Raw genomic sequence first — 20,441 nt, 5'->3', positions numbered from 1 at the left:
GGGAAACTGTTTAGTGGGCTAACAGTAATCTCTATTTGTTATGTCTACAGATATATATTATATTTAGAAAATCACCACATGATACAGCATTATGAAGAATCTAGTTCAGTCCAGCCTAGAATTATTCATTTTTGCTCAGTTGAATTTTTGGCTAAATACTATTCTGATTTTATTTCTATTCTTTTTATATCTGATTGATTAAATTTATTTAGCTTGCTATGGAGATTTTATGAAGGGCAGGGCTGCTCTTGAGTTTTGAGCTCTGTATGTTTTTAATAATTGTGGCATAGTACCTAGACATTAATGAGTGCTACCTAAAGCAAAAATAAATAAAAATAGCAAGTCAAGATTAAGTCGGTATTGTCAGAGCTATTACTATTTATTATATTTTATTATTGTAGTAGTACATAGAGGACCCAGGTAAGGAGCAGGGCCCTACTATGCCAGGAACTGTACATACAATCTCAGCATATGATGAAACAAACATACAGGAAGGAACAGGGGAGGATGAGGTTGCAGTGAAACAATTGTGTTTGTTACAGTAATCAGCAGTCACAGCTATGCAGGGAAGCTTGCACAAACCCTGCATTCAATATATCTCACTTAAGTCAATGCTTCACTTTCATGAATATTCAATCACAGACTTTATACAATAATACAAAATATTTTGCATGCAAATAAAAGTTATAGTCCAGCTATAAAAATGCATTATCTCTAAATACAACTGCATGAGAAAATGATTAGTCATTTAAACTAAATGGAAAAGGCAATCATGTGTTCCCTTTAAAAGGTTCATAAAACCTCATGAGAGAGATCTACATTCAGATGGAGTATACAAATTAGCCCTAGTTATGGGCCCAATAATTTCTTTCATGAAAGTGCTCATCAGAGGATGCTGGAGCCTGAAGAGAGTTGAACTCTATGATATTCTCATTGTACACTTCTGTTCCATTTCTTTTGTTTCAGTGTGTTTGAGAGAGAGAGAGAGAGAGAGAGAGAGAGAGTATCCTTACTTCTGACCTCTCCCATGGAAGAAGCAGCAAGTCTGGCCCTCAGATCCGAGAGATCCCCTGAGATCTGGGTGGGGGTGAGAGGGAGCCTTAGGACTATCTCTGCACTGGCTCTTGGCTCCCAGCTGCTCTCCTTCTCAGCATCTAGTTCCACTGGCACTGTAGTTCCAGGGATTTCCTCAGCCAGCAGTACTCATAGGTACATCTTGAAGTGTTGAAGTTAGTTCCCCCAGGTGGAGTGGGTTCCACTAAATTATTATAGACAAGGGCTGTTTTCTTTTTTAGAAATTTTACCTCTCAGTGTCACAGGGAAGATGTAAGTCCCCAATCTTGCCCAGACTTTCTCCTTCCACTCCATTTATCATCTATGCATACTCTGCAGGCCTGAGATCAGGGATGCTGCTGCTGAAGAGGTGACTTCCCCCTGCCCCCTTGTTGGGAAGAGATAATTAGCACAGAGATAATGGGGAAATGATCAGGTCCTTTGTCTTACTTACCTCTGTCACCTAGGCAGCTAAACCTTTTTAAAAAATGTGTCTGAATTTACAGCTATCATATTGACATCTGACATAGTGAATGCCAGTGAAAATGAGGTAAGATCTGAGGTTAAAATAGAGAGAGAACATTATTTAGACAAGCTAGATGTCTTCAAGTCCGCAGGGCCTGATGAAATACGTTCTAGAATATTCCAGGAGCTGCCTCAGGAGACATCTGAGCCATTAGCAATTATCTTTGAAAACTCATGGAAGATGGAAGAGATTCCAAAGGAGTGGAAGAGGGTAAATAGAGTGCCAATCTATAAAAGGGGAATAAGGACAACTTGGGGAAGTACAGACCAGTCAGGTTAACTTCAGTACCCGGAAAGATATCCAAGCAAAATAATCAAGTAATCAATTTGCAAACACCTAGAAGATAATAAGGTGATAAATAACAGTGAACATGGATTTGTCAAGAACAAATCATGTCAAACCAACTTAATAACTTTCTTTGACAGGGTAACAAACCTTGTGGATAGGGGGAAGTGGTAGATGTGGTATATCTTGGCTTTAGTAAAGCTTTGATACTGTCCCACATGACCTCCTCATAAGCAAACTAGGGAAATATAGCCTAGATGGAGCTACTATAAGGTGGGTGCATAACTGGGTGGACAAACCGTTCCCAGATAGTAGTTATCAGTGGTACGCAGTCAAACTGGAAGGGCATATTGAGTTGGTCCCAGAGAAATCTGTTCTGGGTCCTTGTTCTGTTCAATATCTTCATAAATGATTTGCATATTGGTATAAAGAGTAAACTTATAAAGTTTGCAGATGATACCAAGCTGGGAGGAGTTGTGAGCACTTTGGAGAACAGGACTACAATTCAAAATGATCTTGACAAACTAGAGAAATGGTCTGAAGTAAACAGGATGAAATTCACTAAGGACAAATGAAAAGCACTAAACTTGGGAAGTGTGATGGGGCGGTTGCCCCTCCCTGGCAGAAAAGTGGTTAAAAGCAGCCCTTAGGAGGCTGTGCAGGAGGCAGCCAATTAGAGAGGGGCTGCGAGGAGCAGCCAATCAGGGCCAGGCTGGCCCATATAAGAAGGGCTAAAGAGCAGAGCAGAGGTTAGTAGCTGCCTGGAGCTTGATGAGAGAAGATCAGGCTCTTAGCAGGAGGAAGGAGTGCCTGCACCCTGGACAGAGCAGTGCTGTCAGCAGGGACCAGGGAAGCTAGAGAGACCTCCTGGATAGCTACTAAGACTGGTAGGCTGGAGCCCTGAGGTAAGGGCAAGAAGGTGCTGGGGGCTGTGGGGAAGTGGTCCAGGGAAAGGTATGGTGAACTTGGAGGGGACACAGCACATGGCTGCCATTCCCTGGGCCCATAGGTGCCAACTACTCCTGGTGCTGGTGGGTGCTTGTGCCCCACCACCCTAGGTCCCACCCTGATTCTACCCCTGCCCCCATTCCAACCCCTTCCCCAAAGTCCCCACCCCAACTCTGCCCCTTCCCTGTCCCTATTGGACTCCTTCCCCAAATCCCTGCCCTGGCCCTGCCTCTTCCTGGCCTCCTCCCCTGAGTGCTGTGTTCCTGCTCTTCCCCCCACTCTCTCACAGCTTGTTATGCTGTGAAACAGCTGTTATGTGGTGGCAAGTGCTGGGAGGAGAAGCTGGAAGCAAAGGTGAGCTGAGGTGGGGTGGGGAGTGCAGAGCACCCACCAGTTTTTCCCTGTGGGTGCTCCAGTCCCGGAGCACCCATGGAGTCAGCGCCTGGGCCGTGACCTGGTGTAGTGGGCAGGCCTGGGTCCCCCCTGCTTTCTTGCTACTGAGGAAGTAGCCAGACAATTGGCTGTGGCTGCTACTGAAAGAAGTGGCTGGACAGTTGACTCCAATTCCCCTGGAAGTGGGGAGAATTGAGTATGGCACAGTCAGAGGGCTGTGTCTGGAAGAGGAAACCATGGTCCTGTGGGTCTGACATGGATCTAGGAGCAGAGGTGATGGTGGGTGAGACACCACCAGAAGAGGGTGCTAAGCTAATTCCCAAGACAGCCAGCAGGAGGTGCCATAGTGATTAGTTGGACCCTGTCACAGGAAGGAATAATCAATTGCAAAAATACAAAATGGGAAATGACAGCCTAGGAAGGAGTACTGCAGAAATGGGTCTGGGGGTTAAAGTGTCGTAGTCATAGAATATCAGGGTTGGGAGGGTCTCAGGAGGTCATCTAGTCCAACTCCCTGCTCAAAGCAGGACCAATCCCCAATTTTTGCCCCAGATCCCTAAATGGCCCCCTCAAGGATTGAACTCACAACCCTGGGTTTAGCAGGCCAATGCTCAAACTACTGAGCTATCGCTCTCCCCCCCTCCTCCCAAGTGAATTGCAAACTAAATGATTCAACAATGTAATGCTGTTGCAAAAAAAGGAACATTGTTCTGGGATGTATTAGCAAGAGTCTTGTAAGCAAGACATGAGAAGTGTGTTCTTCTCTACTCAGCACTAATAAGGCTTCAGGTGGAGTATTATGTCCAGTTCTGGGCACCACACTTCCAGAAAGATGTTGACAAATTAGAGTCCAGAGAAGAGCAACAAATTACAAATCTAGGAACCATGACATGAGAAAAATTGAAAAAATTGGGTTGGTTTCTTCTGGAAGAGAGAAGACTGAGGGGGAACATGATAAAAGTCTTCAAGTATGTAAAAGGTTGTCATAAAGTGGAGGGTGACAAATTGTCTATAACCACTAAAGACAGGACAAGAAGTAATGGGCATAAATTGCAGCAAGGTAGATTTAGGTTAGATATTAGGAAAACCTTCCTAACTGTAAGGGTAGTTAAGCAATGGAACAAATTATCTAGGGCAGTTTTGGAAATGTCACTGGAAGTTTTTAAGAACAGGTTAGATAAACACTTCTCAGGTAGATAATACTTAGTCCTGCCTCAGTGAAGGGGATGGGCCTAGATGACCTATCAAAGTCTCTTCCAATCCTACATCTGTTTTCTATGGTAACATGTTTGAACTGCATTTCTTCCTTTATTTGGCTTTTCAACAGCTTTGGGGCCTCTCTCTAACTAATTCTTAGTTTTTTTTTTCCAAAATAAAAAAATCTATAATTGCACTGATTGGAAAAAGATAATTTTTAATTAAACTAGCACCTTAGCACTACTACTGAAATGTGAAGATATTTTTTAACTCTGTTCAAAGCAATTTGGTTAACATATGTGGGAATTAGCCACTGGAAGATTCTCCTGTTATTTCACAAATGCAAAAGAAACATTCAGAGATACAAGGAAGACAATTTTAAAACCTTGACTAGGAGGTAGCATTGTCTAGTAGACTAAGCACTGGACGTAAGCCAGGATTTCCAAGTCCTAATTCTAGTATTGCCAACCCCAAGCATTGAAAAATTGAGTCTGCTTCCCTCCTCCAAATAATTGTATTGGCTTAAAATCATGAAATTTAAAAACAAACAAAACATAGACATTTTGGATTATTTTCCTTTTTGTTCTTTTTTCTTTTGTCTTTTCTGAGACTTTTGGGTATACCCAAATCACATTTTTCAAGATTTCCTCTGCATCTATGAGGACTAGAAACTTCTTTTAATGAAAGCTGAGAGTCTTACAATTCCTTTAAATGTGGAGCTTGGCCTTTAAGAAAACTATCAAATATTGCAACACTTGTGATAAATTGCAAAAGTTGGCAACACTAATTCTGGCAGATACTGATCTGAACCCTGGCTGTTGGCAAGTCATATAGCTTTCAAAAGTGTAAGCTAATTTTGGGTTCCTTAGTTTTTGATTGGCCGTTTTGGAATCTGATTTTCAGAGCTACTTCACACCCATTATTCAACAGAAATTGCAAGTAATCAACACCTCTAGAATAACAGACTCTAATTTGGGAATTCAGAAATAAAGGAACCCAAAACTGAAAACTTAGGCCCTAATATTCTTGTGTCTCTGTCTTATCTGTAAAAATTGAGAATAGTATTTGTATACCTACCTCACAAAGGTGTGGTAAGGATTTCCTTTGTGTGGTGCTTTGGAAATGTAAAGTTCTATATAAGAAATAATTGTTAATATAAGTAGTACAGGGCTCATAAAGAGCATACCCCTGGTTCACACCAAGATATACATGCATCTAATATTCTGTGAAAATTAGACTTAATGTGGTGTCTTGCTCCAGTTGCAGAATCTGCCCCTACACCTCTCTGTGGGTTCTATGCACTACCATAGGTACTGGGACTAAAGGTGCTGAGGTTGCTGCCACACCCCCTGACTTGAAGTGGTTTCCATCATATACAGGGTTTACAGTTTGGTTCAATGGCTCTCAGCACTTCCAGCATAATTGTTCCAGCACCCCTATGCACTAGGGTGAATTTCACTCTGATCAAATGACCTCTTTTATTATTGTCAAGGCAGTATCTCCCATTCTCGGCAGTGTCTGGTCCTGAAAAGAGACAGCAGCAGTAGTATTTTTGCAATCTCGATATAGATTGCAAATGACAGAGTCATTGCTGTGATTCTCATTATATTACATTAAAATGCAATAAACATATATACCTATGGAATGATTTGTCTGTAAATGAGACTGTTTTGGATCCCCTGAGGCTTCATCTGACTACTGCTCATTTTACTTCCAGTATCTGACTGGTCTGTTAAGGCAGGTTGTCTCATATTTTTCCAAGTCTACTTTTTTATACCAATTTTTTCCTCCTTTCACTAAATCACCTTGATTTAGATATACAAATGACCACCTGCTTCTTTATAATGGATGCAATTTTATTCACCCTCTTTTGTCCATAATTTCTCTTTTTGTGAATGACTAAATTCCAAACTCTTGCTAAGATGGTTGGAAGCACGGCTTCCTCTGAGGCCGAAGGTTATGCTTGGTAGTGAGGCAGAGTTTCTTTAGTACAGTAGGTTCTCTTTAGAACAGAGGTGGGCAAACTACAGCCTGCAGGCCACATCTGGCCCACAGGACCCTTCTGCCCAGCCCCTGAGCGCCTGGCCAGGGAGGCTAGTCCCTGGCCCCTCCCCCGCTGTTTCCCCTCCCCTGCAGCCTCAGCATGCCGTGCCGCCGACACAATGCTCTGGGTGGCTGGGCAGCGCAGCTGCTGACCACCGGTGCTCTGGGGAGGGCTGTTGGATAGAGGGCAGGGGAGTTGGGGGTGGGGGTGTAGATAAGGATTGGGGCAGTCAGAGGGCAGGGAACAGGGGGGTTGTATGGGGGTAGGGGTCCTGGGGGGGCAGTCAGGAAGGAGAGGGGGTTGGATGGGGTAGCAGGGGGCAGTCAAGGGCAGGGTTCCAGGGGTGGTCAGGGGACAGAGCAGGGGTGGTGGATGGGGTAGGAGTCCCGGGGGGACACTGTGAGGAGACGGGGGGGTGGGTGGGAGGGTGTTGGATGGGGCAGGAGTCCCAGGGGAGCTGTCAGGGGGCAAGAAGTGGTGCGGGGGATCAGATAGGAGGCAGGGGCTGGGCCACACCTGGCTGTCTGGGGAGACACAGCCTTCCCTAACCGGCCCTCCATACAATTTTGGAAACCCGATGTGGCCCTCAGGCCAAAAAGTTTGCCTGTCCCTGCTTTAGAACATTAAAGCATGTTATCCTCACTTCTGTGAGCACTTCCATGTAGTCTGAGTAAGCATATTTTATCTGCTCTTGACTGGCCACATCACTTGTTGATGTTCTAAATAGTAAATCAATGGAGCCCATTTGAAAAAAGGGAACTTTAAAATTTTTTTTATAGATTGAGTTCCATCACTATGAACTGACTATATTGTTAGGCAGGAATCTGGATTAACTAACATTTCTGAAGATGATGGGAGAAGCAGCTAAATAGATCAACTGACGGAGTCTGAGTAACATGACTGTCCTTTTATCTATAGGTAACAGCATCCTCTTACTAATGTAGTATTTTAGTCTAGAATCCTGATTCTGTTCCTATGCTGCCCTCTGGCTATATGTGGGCCTCCTATTTATATCCACAACTTATCAATAACAGTTAACTTGCATTTCCTGTTCACTAGCAACCCACTCGAAGAACAAGTCACTTCATATTTATATTTATATTTCCTACAGAGTACACAACTTGGTACAAATAAGGAAGAATTAATAATAATTTATTAATAACATCCTGTCCTCCTAACATCATTCCACTGAATTTCTAGCTTAGGTTCCGTTTACAAGAGCATGTTGGAAGGGTTATTAATTGAGGTGAAGGTATGGAAAATCTCTCTTGGATTGATATTAAGCAGCTATTATTGATTCTTAAGTGTACATGCATGTTTGGGGGTGTCCAAAGTGGATCTTCTCATCCCCCTGCTGTCAGCTTGTCTGAGAACTTTGTTGGTGGCTTTGCATACCTGAACTCCTCATTAGGTCATAATGTTAGTACTTGTGACAGGGTGTAGAATCACAGAATATCAGGGTTGGACGGGACTTCAGGGAGTTGGACTAGATGACCTCCTGATCAAAGCAGGACCGATCCCCAACTAAATCATCCCAGCCAGGGCTTTGTCAAGCCTGAGCTTAAAAACTCCTAAGGAAGGAGATTCCACCACCTCCCTAGGTAACCCATTCCAGTGCTTCACCACCCTCCTAGTGAAAAATTTTCCTAATATCCAACCTAAACCTCCCCCACTGCAACTTGAGACCATTACTCCTTGTTCTGTCATCTGCTACCACTCAATAGTCTAGATCCATCGTCTTTGGAACCCCCTTTCAGGTAGTTGAAAGCTGCTATTGTATCCCCCCTCATTTTTCTCTTCTGCAGACTAAATCAGAGTTCCCTCAGCCTCTCATAAGTCATGTGCTAGAGCCCCCTAATCATTTTTGTTGCCCTTCACTGGACTCTTTCCAATTTTTCCACATCCTCCTTGCAGTGTGGGGCCCAAAACTGGACACAGTACTCCAGATGAGGCTTCACCAGTGCCGAAGAGGGGAATGATCATGTCCCTCAATCTGCTGGCAACGCTCCTACTTATACAGCCCAAAATGCCATAAGCCTTCTTGGCAACAAGGGCACACTGACTCATATGCAGCTTCTCATCCACTGTCACCCCTAGGTCCTTTTCTGCAGAACTGCTGCCTAGCCACTTGGTCCCCAGTCTGTAGCAGTGTGTGGGATTCTTCCATCCTAAGTGCAGTACTCTGCACTTGTTCTTGTTGAACCTCATCAGATTTCTTTTGGCCCAATCCTCTAATTTGTCTAGGCCCCTTTGTATCCTATCCCTACCTTCCAGCATATCTACCACTCCTCCCAGTTTAGTGTCATCCTCAAACTTGCTGAGGGTGAAATCCACGCCACCCTCCAGATCATTAATGAAGATATTGAACAAAACCGGCCCCAGGACCAATCCTGGGGGCACTCTGCTTGATACCAGCTGCCAACTAGATATGGAGCCATTGATCACTACTTGTTGAGCCAGATCTAGCCAGCTTTCTATCCACCTTATAGTCCATTCATCCAGACTATACTTCTTTAACTTGCTGGCAAGAATACCCTGGGTAGGTGTACCTGCCCTGCTCTGGCCCCACAAGGGTTAACTGTGCATTGCAGGCTGAGGAAGCCATGATCCTTTGCCTCTGCTTGACATGATCAGCCTAGAGGCAAGATATAAAAGGAAGCAGCCCAGTTCCTTCTGGGCAGACTGCAGAAGGGAGAGGATGCAGACTGCTGGCTCTTTCCAGGGAGCTGCTACAGGGCCCAACCCCAGAGCCAAGGCATGCAGAATTCCAGATAGATTCTAGTATGTTTGACAAACCCAGAGAGGAGGTCATGCTGTCAGGAGCTACACCACTTGAGGACCCCGTGGACCCAATCCTGTGGGTCTCTGGGGTCCTCAACAGCTGAAGAGCATTAATATATATCTGACTAAAAATAAGTTGTGTAGTTTCGAGAGCACTGCCACTAGTTACGTCTGGCCTCCAGAGCCTCAGACCATTAGAAAGATAGTGTGGGGATAGATTCCCAACTAACTTCTGTCATCAATACTGTCAGGCTTTTTCAGGGTTTAGTCTCTCAGTACCCATCTACAGATCCATATGCAGAACCAGCTGTTTGGCTAAAACATTAGGACTAACATAATATGAGACAGCTAATTGTAATGGGGGATTTGATCATTAGAAATATAGATAGCTGGGTTTTTGATGACCAGCAGAACTGCATGGTGACTTGCCTGCCAGGTGTGAAAGTTGCAGATCTCTTGAGACATCTAGACAGACTTGTGTGTAGTGCTGGGGAGGTTGTGGTACATGTAGGTATCACTGTCCTAAGGAAGGATAGGAGAGATTGTAGTCCAGGACCTCCCTGGTAGCACTGTCTGAAACGCTTCCAGTTCCACATGCAGGGTCAGTTAGACAAGCAGAAATGCTGCATCTCAGAGTGGATGAAATGATGGTTTAGGGAGGAGGGATTTAGATTTATTAGGAATTGGGGAACCTTTTGGGAAATGGAGCCTATACAGAAAGGACAGACTCCACCTAAACCAATATGGAACTGGAGTGCTGACACTTAAAACTGCTTTACGATTTTCATTTTAAAACTGAAGACTGGGGAAAAGCCAACAAGTGTGGAGGAGCCGTGGTTTAGAGAGACATCCCTTAGGGGAGGATCTATTAATGGAGATTCTCTATCCTCCTAAGGAGAAAATGGAAGATGATAAAATCTGATCAGAAACAATCAAATAATGGCAAACTGCTAAAAAGTGACAATTTTTTTAAAGTGCTTATATACAAATGTTAGAAGTCTAAATAATAAGATGGGTGAACTTGAGTGCCTTGTCTTAAATGAGGATATTGATATAATAGCCATCACAAACTTAGTGGAATGAGTATAATCAATGGGACAGTAATATCAGGGCACAAAATCTATCAAGACAGAATAGTAAGGGAGTGGCACTATATGTGGGGAAAAAAGCATAGAATCAAATGAAGTAAAATTCTTAAATCAACCAAAAAATCTCTATGGACAGTAATTCTTTGCTCAAATAATAACATAGCAGTAGGGATATACTACCAACCACCTGATCAAGATGGTGATAGTGAGTTTGAAATGCTCAGGAAGATTAGAGAAGTTATGAAAATAAAAAACTCAATGGGTGGTTTCAACTATCCTCATATTGACTAGGTATATATCATCTCAGGGTAGGATGTGCAGAGAGAGGTTATTGACACCTTAAATTACTAGCTTCTTGGAGCAGCTAGTCCTGGAACCCACAAGAGGAGAGGCAATTCTTGATTTTAGTCCAAAGTGGAGCACAGGATCTGGTCCAAGAGGTGAATATAGTTGAACAGCTTGGTAAGTAACCATAACACAACAAAATTTAACATCTCTGGGCAGGGGAGGGGACACCACAGCAGCGAATCACAGTAGCATTTAAATTCAGAAAGGGGAACTACACAAATGAGGCAGTTAATTAAACATAAATTAAAAGGTAAGTGCCAAAAGTGAAATCCCTTCAAGCTTCATGGAAACTTTTTAAAGACACCATAGTAGAGCCTCAACTTAAATGTATACCCCACATTAAAAAACATAGAGAACCAGAAAAGTGCCACTGTGACTAAACAACAAAGTAAAAGAAGCAGTGAGAGGCAAAAAGGCATCCTTTTTATAATGTGGAAGTTACTTCCTATTGTCCTCAATAGGATTTAGCATAAACTCTGGTAAGTCAAGTGTAAAAATATAATTCATCATCACCACATTCCCATTATGCCTCTGGCATTTAGGGCAGTGACAAAGCTCCTCCACTCCTGTCTGTTTCTGGAAAGTTTTTTTTAATCGTTTCCCCAGCTGTGCCCCAGGTTTTTCAGCTTGTATTCCACAGCTCTTCACCATGTTTTCAGGCAGCCTCGTTTTTGCTTGCCTTCAGGTATCCATCTTTTTGCTACTCTGGTGATGGAATCTGTTTCCATCCAAAGCACATGATCAATCCATCTCCAACGCCTCCTGGCAATGATGGTGCTCAGATCCTCTTGGCTGCACTGTGTCAATAGACCTTGGTTTGAGATTGTCCTAGGCCAAAAGATACGGAGGACTTTTCTGAGGCAGGTTGTATGGAGTGAAGACAGTTTGGACATGTCAAACTTTCTCATTCCCAGCATTCTGTACTAAAGTAATATTGAAAGTATGCAGCGCTGATAAATCTTGAGTTTGGTTTTGGTGGTGTATTTTGATGATTTCCAGTCTGTATTTAATCTCCTGAAGGTGTTCCTGGCTTTATTGATTTTTTTTTTTGTTCCGGATGTCCTGGCTTGTTTCACCATACTGGCTGATAGTGCTGCCCAAGTATGTGAATGGTTCAACACTGAGAACGTAATCCTCTAACCATACTGGGGATGGTGAGGCAATATTAAAGGTCATGTACCTGTCTTATTGCAGTTGATTTTCAGTCCAACTTGCTGCCTGAATAAGTGGAGTTGAGTTGTTTTTCCTTGTATATGGTGTTGGATATGTGATAGGAGTGCGAGACCATCTGCGAAGTCCAAGTCTTCAAGGGATGAGAAGGGTGTCCATTTAATGCCTCTTGGCATGTTGTCTGTATGTTGCATTACCCAGTCAATGGCAATGTTGAAGAGGATTGCAGACATGACACCCCTGATGTACTCCTGTTTTTTACTTCAAAACTGAGCACACTGATCAGCACTGCAACATCAAAAGCTTCTATTTCAACTTTACATTTGATTATACAGAGAGGGATTCCATATGCCCGCAGAATGCACCATAGGCTGGTCCTGTGAATGCTATCAAGTCTTTTCAAAGACTATGGAGATTATGTAGAGTTGCCATTGCCATTCTAAGCCTTGTTCTATTATATTTCATAGAGTGAAGATCTGGTCTGTGCATCCACACCCTTTCAGAAAAGAGCAAGCTGGTTTTCAGAGAAAGCTATCAACTGCCCTTGATATACACTGGACTATGATCTTACACAATACTTTGCTTGGCCCAGATAAGTGTGATACCACACCAGTTATTACAATCACTGAGTTCCTTTCTTTGGTATCTTCACTATAATCCCATTGGTCCACTCATCTGGCACTTCCCCTTTCCCAGACTGATGCAAAGAGAGGGGCCAGGATAGATGCTGCTAGCTCAGGATTTACCTTGAACAATTCTGCATTCAAGTTATCCTTACCAGGAGCTTTCCCATTTTTTAAAGGTTTGATGGTTTGGATGATTTCTTCCTTAGTTGGGGTGTCTGTGTTGATATCAAGATCTTCTGCCTCCTGGATGTTTGCTTCCTCTTCAGGTGGCTCCCTGATCAGCAATTCTTTGATCATCAATTCTTTTTCTGTTAGTAGGTGGCCATGTTTGTCTCAGTGTTTGTTGGTGTCTGCCACTTACTGCCAATAAGCTGCATCATTTTGTAGATTGTTCCTTGTTCATCACAGGAGCTGCATCCTCTGCTTGTGTTGCCAGATTATCAATATGATGTCATTTGTCTGCTCTCACAAGGTGTTTGGCCTCCTGGTGTTCCTTGCTATACTGCTCGTGGTATTTGTCCTTTAGTTTCTGAGATTCTGTGTCTAAAACTTTTTTCTTCAGGGCTTGTCTGGTTTCTATGGTGTTCCATATGCTGAGTGTAATCCACTCCTTCCTTCTCGCCTGCCTGTAGCCTAGACAGGCTTCACTGCTCTGTTTATAAATTCCTGTTACTTTGTCCCACTTGCTGATCTCCATCTGCATTCCCCTCTTCATAAAGGTCTGCAAGTGCCTGAAACCTGTTCTTTAACTGCAGAATGAAGGCTCTGTATTTCAGGGGTCTTTAGCTTGTCTATGTCCTAATGTCTGTCTCATTTGGTTGACCCACACTTCTCAGTTGTAGCTTGATGGAGACTGTCACAAGGTGGTGGTCACTGCCAACATCTGCACCCCTTCTCACTTTCACATCTATCAGTGAGTGTCACCATATGCCATTCATCATATGATCAATCTGATTCTTATCTCTGTCATTTGGAGAACACCATGTCAGCTTGTGAATTTCACGATGTTGAAATAGGGTTCTGCCAATGACTAGTCATTCATATTGCAGAGATCAACAAGCCTCTTTTCATTCATGGTGCCACACCCATGTCTTCCCATTGGTCTGTCATTGTTCATGTTGTCCTTACTGACCTTGGCATTCAGGTCTTCCAGGGTGATAGGTCGTGGCATGGTACTCTCTAACTCCACCTGTAATGTAAGGTAAAATTTGTCCTTTACTACTTCATCAATGTCATTTGTATGAGCATAGCACTGAATCAGGGTGATATTACTGTTTCCCTTTCAGTTTGGCTCTCAAGTCTGCTGCTGATGGACTTCCATTCAAGCAGGGAATGCTCCCATCCCTTCTTCAAAAGGATGGCAATACCTTCATGGAGGTGTCCATCTTCCCATCCAGAATACAGCAAAGTTTCTCCTGAGGCTGTTAATCTTCCTGATCCTGTCCATCTGATCTTGCTGACACCCAGGATGTGTAAGCTGTAGCATCTCATCTCTGCTGTGATCGGAGCTAGCTTTCCTGTTTCGTACATTGTCCATACATTCCAAAAACCAAGTTTGATTTGTCTTTGTGTTGAGCACTTCACTCTTCATGCCAGTGGCTTCCTTTCGGCTTTCATCACTGGCATTGACTCCTGAAGGCTATCATACAGCAATGGCCAATTTCTCCATCACTGTTTCTGTAACATCTTTTTTTTTTAACAGGACAGGGTTCTTAGCCCTGTGCCTAACCCCCAACCTGGAGGACCAGGGTGTCTGTTTTGTCTGGCCTCTCCCACACAGACCAATCTGGCCTGGTTGAACCTACCAGGAGCAAAACCCTGCCCCGCTGACAGACTCTGGGGATCATTAGAGCACACAAGCTGTCCCACCACAACAAGGCACAGACACCAGAAGACAGAAATATAATGACGCAGGCCAAAAAGAATTTGAAGAGCAACTAGCCAAAACCTCAAAGTAACAGCAATTTTTAAGCACATCAGAAGCAGGAAGCCTGTTAAATAACCAGTGGAGCCACTGCATGATCAAGATGTTAAAGGAACACTTAAGGAAGATAAGGTCATTGCAGAGAAACTAAATGAATTCTTTGCATCAGTCTTCATGGCTGAGTAGGTGAGGGAGATTTCCAAACCTGAGCTGGTCTTTTTAGGTGACAAACTGTCCCAGATTGAGGTGTCATTAGAGGAGGTTTTGGAACAAAATAATAAACTAGACAGTAAGTCACCAGGACCAGATGTTATTCTCCCAGGAGTTCTGAAGGAATTCCAACTTGAAATTGCAGAACTAATAACCTGTGTATGTAACCTACCATTTAAATCTGCTTCTGTACCAGATGACTGGAAGACAGCTAATGTGATGCCAATTTTTAAAAAAGAATCCAGAGGTGATCCCAGCAATTACAGGCTGGTAAGCCTAACTTCAGTACCAGGCAAATTGGTTGAAACTATAGGGAAGAACAGAATTATCAGACACAAAGATGAACATGATTTTTTGGGAAGAGTAAACATGTTTTTTTGTAAAAGTAAATCAAGCCTCACCAGTCTACTAGAATTTTTTGAGGGGGTCAAGAAGCATGTGGACAAGAGGGATCCAGTGGATAGTTATGTAAAGCCTCTGCTCAAATGCAATTGTAAGATCTGTAACTTTAAGGTCTGCAACCTTTTTGCAGACTTTGTAACTTCAGTTATTGTTAACATAGCCTTAAGTTTTTTGTAAACTTTTCAGTTACACTTCCCCCACACTTTGTCTCCTCTCCCTCTTTGAATACCTGTGAAGTGGCTTTCCCCTTCCCCCTCCTTCCTGAAATGCAGGGAATGGGATGAATGGGCTGGTTGAACAGCTGGAAGATCAGAAGAGCTCCTAGGTACACAAGGTGTCTGGGACTCCAATTAGGCAGTGCCTGGACACTGTCTGAGGTGGAGTGTGACCAACCAGATGCAGCCAACTCATCTCTAGTTGCAGGCCATGAGGAGCAGGTCCTTAAAAGGGGAAGGGGCCATGTGCTCAGGAGTGCACTCACAAGCTTGTACCTCCCGTGAAGGCCCTTTGCCCAAACCGCCTGGCCAGTGGTTGGCCGCATTGCATTCCATTGTGCCTCAGGAAGACTTACCTTCATCACACCATCCATTGCTGTGCTGTGGAACACTTACCTTGAAAAATCCTGACATCTCCAGTGCTGTGCCTGTCCTGGAAGCATGAGTGAGAGTGTGAGTGACACCCCCCCACAACCGTGGCATCGTAATAAAACAATATAAGTGTAACCCTGGGTTGGTTTCTAGGGAAATTGAGGTAACAATAGTTTACTTAGATTTTCAGAAAGCCTTTGACAAGGTCCCTCACCAAAGGGTCTTAAGCAAAGTAAGCAGTTATGAGATAAGAGGGAAGGTCCTCTCATAGATCAGTAAGATGGGGAAACAAAGGGTAGGAATAAATGGTCAGTCTTCAGTATGGAGAGAGGCAAATAGTGATATTCCCCAGGGGTCTGTCCTGGGACGAGTCCTATTCAACATAATCAAAATGATCTGGAAAAAGGGGTAACAGTGAGGTGAGAATTTTCAGATGAGATTAAACTACTCAAGATTAAGTCCAAAGCAGACTGAGAAGAGGTATAAAAGGATCTCACTAAACTGAGTGAGTGGACAGTAAAGTGGCAGATTAAATTCTATGTTAAATGTAAAATAATGCACACTGGAAAACATAATACCAACTAGACATACAATGATGGGGTCTAAATTAGCTGCTACCACTCAAAGCTCTTGGAATCATTGTGGATAGTTCTCTGTGCACATCCATTCAATGTGCAGTGGCAGGCAAAAAAGCTAACAGAATGCTGGGAATCATTAGGAAAGGGGTAGCTAATAAGACAGAAAATAGCATATTGCCGCATGTAAATCCATGGTATGCCCACATCTTGAATACTGTGTGCAGATTTGGTCGCCCCATCTCAAAGATATTGGAAAAGAAAGAAAAGAGCAACAAAATGATTAGGGGTATGGAACAGCTTCCATATGAGGAGAGATTAATAAGACAGACTCATCTTAGAAAAGAGATGACTAAGGGGCATATGAGAGGTCTATAAAATAATGACTGGTAGGGAGAAAGTAAATAAGGAAGTGTTTACTCCTTCTCATAACACAAGAGTCACCAAATAAAATGAATAAGCAGCAGGTTTAAAACAAACAAGGAAGCTTTTCTTCACATAGTGCACAGTCACCCTGTGAAACTCCTTTACCAGAGGATGTTATGAAAGTCAAGACTATGAATGGGCAGGGATGCACAACCATGCTTTGAAGTAGCCCTAGCCTCTGTTTGCCAGAAGCTGGGAATGGGCAACAGGGGATGGATCACTTAATTACCTGTTCTGTTCATTCCCTCTGAAACACCTGGCATTGACCACTGTCAGAAAACAGGATATTGGGCTAGATGGACCATTGATCTGAGACAGTATGGCTGTTATGTGGTGGTAGAAGATACATTTGTTTATACTATGAGTGCACCTGTTCACACTGCTCATTCCCTGTGGGTTCTAAAACTACATGCCATTTAGGCTTAATATAAAGGTTGTGTAAGCACTCCCTTCGTTCCCCTTAGCATATGCTAGTGAATGGTATGTTAACTGCTGTTGCATAGTTTGGGCTCTATAAAACATAATGTGCCAGGTAAAAGGCATGTAAATGTAGCTTCCTGGCTGGAGGCCCACTCTGCCTATGTCCTTGGGCTGTGCTTGCCAAAAACACAGTATCCTTTGCACAATTCTGAAAACCATCTTTGTATGGCTAGCCCTGAGCCTATGCCAGCTGTCCCAGTTGTTTGTGTGCACCCAAGCATTGGTGTGCATGTACTCTACGCATGTCCAGCCACTCCCTTTTGAAAAGCAAATCTGTGCCCATCTGTTGCTTGATGCACACACATTGGGATTTCACCTACACAACTTTTGAAAATGCTTTATCCTCACAAATTTGTAAATGCGCCATTTCAGGTTCAGCCAACAGTGCACAAGACAAGTGAGCTGAGTATTAACAATCCTCTGCTTTAACAAGGTGGTGCTCCAGGTGACCAAAGTAATTTCTTACTAGGTCATATTTCAGTTGCTTTATCCCTGCAGTCATAGGTAAGAACCAAATCTCTTTTTGTGTCAGAATCTGAGGAGAACATTTTAGTCAAGTGTTCATGAAAGTGGAAAAGGAGAGACCCATGAGTAAAAGGAAATTCTCACTCCTTCATACCTAAAATAATGGAATTGTCCCTTTATAATTGCTCTGAAAAACATTGTCTCCTTTCAGTCTATTTTGTACTATAGAGGCATGTACCAAGTTCTACTAAGATGTAATTTTTATTTTTTTTATTGTGCTTGCTGACTCTCTACGTGATTGCCTGACCATTAGTACTACTTTACATGCTATGCTAAGGTTATTCTTGTTGCTAACTGTAGTGTCCATTTTTACATAATACTCAAGTGGCAGATCAGGCCCTGTGATAAACTTTGGTGATTGGCTGACCACTTTTAGAATTACCTTGCTCATCTCAAGAGTTAAATAGAAAGCACTATTATCAATCTATAAAACCATCTATCAAGATTTTTCTATAGATTCATACTGTTGGAATAATGTTACAGAAAATAATGGTGTCTACAGTGTGATTTTTGTTGCAGTTTACCTATGAAAACAGAGCCTCTAAGCTTAGCTTGTCTAGAACCAAAGCTGGAAACATATTTCCTCTGACCCTTGTATATGTTGTATATTAAGGGTGAATGCTTTCCTAGTGGACAACTTAAATGCACATTTCTGTAACAGCACCCCAGACAGCCCTAAGCAGAATCATGTCAAAGTTGTATTGTTTCTATTGGAAATGAACTCTGCGGAGTTCCTTTTGATGTGTTTAAAAGTAAACTCAGACAGAGGGAGGAAAACTGATTGGCTTTTCCTGTGCCCATTGATGTGAGTTTCATTTTTTTGTCCTCTCCACATAGTTAAGTATAGCCACAGCTTTCGGCAAAGTCTTTTCCAACATTATTTATCAGTATTATAGTAATACCTAAAGGCTCCACCTCATATTCCCTCTTCAGGGCCTTAATCTGGCTGCAAGACTATCTTCCTCTCTACACATTGTAAAATACCTGTTAGGCTTGGATATTGGCTAAAGTACATAACAGGCTGATTCTGCCCTCCTTATATTGAGTGTAGTACCTTACTCTGCAAGTAGTCCCAACCTTTTACTTGTAAAAGAAGCATATTTGATATGAAGATAGAAACCCAGTATCATTAACAATAAATCCAATGTCAGTTTTTACAATCTTTTAGACTAGAACCTCTTGAGTATTTAATCTACTGATGTTTTGTTGACCACCTCCATAGGCTTTCTACTGCAGGAAAATTATCCAAGGATGACAGTGAGCACAGCTGAAGTAGTGCAGAATAGTTTAATTGCACATGTAAGTCAGGACAAACCACATTCAGCTTACTTTCAGAAACCATGATTAAAATCTGCAAGAATTAATGAAAAAATCATTTTTCCAAGCCCTGAAAAAAGTCAGTAATGGCCTTAACTATAGAGAACTGCCTGCCCCAGCAGAAAAGCAGCCATGTTCCAGGTTGCAAACATAGGTCCCTATCCCCCACTGTGATCTGCAAGGGCAGGTCCTTATGCCCAAACACAACTCCATTGCATTCTATGGGATTCAGTGCAGGCAGAAATGTCTACACTGCTGCTAATTTTTTGCAAACTTACTGCAAGTAGGAGCGCTTCATGATTTTCACAGGGGACCCTTCTCTATGCAATACCAGGTCACCTTAAGGAACATGCACTGATTTGCAAGCCAGAAGACTATGACTCCTAGCTCTAGCTGTTACATTAACAGCAGTCAGTGGATCTGTGCAGGCCTCATGCCTCTACCTTAGGAGAGGTAACTATAATTTACCCATTTTATAGATGAGAATTTGTAAAACATTTAAATTAAGACAGTTTTGATTCTTGAACTTTCAGGATCGGGAGTATCACTACCTACAGATCAGATTTCAGGAGTGGTGCACTAGTTGGGCTGTAGTTTACCATCTTCTATTGCACCAAGAAAGTTAGATGGTATTCACCCTCACAATTTTCTACAAATCTGTTTTCTCTGCAGAAACACCATCTGCACATTTACCTTACTGGGTTTAAAGTATTTACAGCTAGAGGAGACAGAAACCCAATATCATAAGCCACAAGTGCTAATGATATTTGTGACCTCATAATTGGTAAGAATCTATTTAGAACAGTATAAAACTGAATTTTACTTAATTTGTTTGGCAGTACTTCCCATGCTTGAAAACAATTGATGGGGGTGAATGTACAATCTCTTTTATTAAGGATCCCATGTCCCCTTTTATAAGAGTTGGGCTGCTAAACCAGGAGTTATAGCCAAGTTCTAGTTTAGCTGATTTCATTCTGACTACCTAATATACTTCATCTTCACTTCTTGTCACAATGTGGAGTACTGCTTTGTACTGTTGAAGAGTTGTAGTACTTCACACCAGAAATGGTTGCACAGCAGTGGATAAAGTGCTCCTGTTGGGATGGTTTGCATACCAATTTGTTAAAGAGGACTGTGTTCAAGGCAAAAACACAAGACTTTTGCCATAACATTCCTCAAGCACTAATAACGATTGGATCAAAATAAATTGCTAAAGCCTACTCTGAGTCTGATTCTGCCAGTCTCACTCCCATACATGAGTACTTGATGGGACTAAAGATATGCATAAGTACTACTCAACCTGAGTAAGGACCAGCAAAGTGAGGCCAGAAAAGCTGGGAGGTATAAGATAGTGAAGAGGAAACCCAAGTGTATGTGTTGATCCTGATACAGCTTGACATACTTTTGTCAGGTGTAAAGTTGGTTGGAAAAACTGTCAGAACCATTTTCTGTCAGAAAATGCAGTTCTAGCAAAATGCTTCACAAAATTGTGTCAATTTTGTCAAAATTTCATTTTCAAGAAAAACCAAAAGTTCT

Source organism: Lepidochelys kempii, chromosome 2, assembly GCF_965140285.1.
Source record: "Lepidochelys kempii isolate rLepKem1 chromosome 2, rLepKem1.hap1, whole genome shotgun sequence".
In the NCBI taxonomy this organism is placed as follows: Eukaryota; Metazoa; Chordata; order Testudines; family Cheloniidae; genus Lepidochelys; species Lepidochelys kempii.
This window is presented reverse-complemented; position numbering follows the sequence as displayed.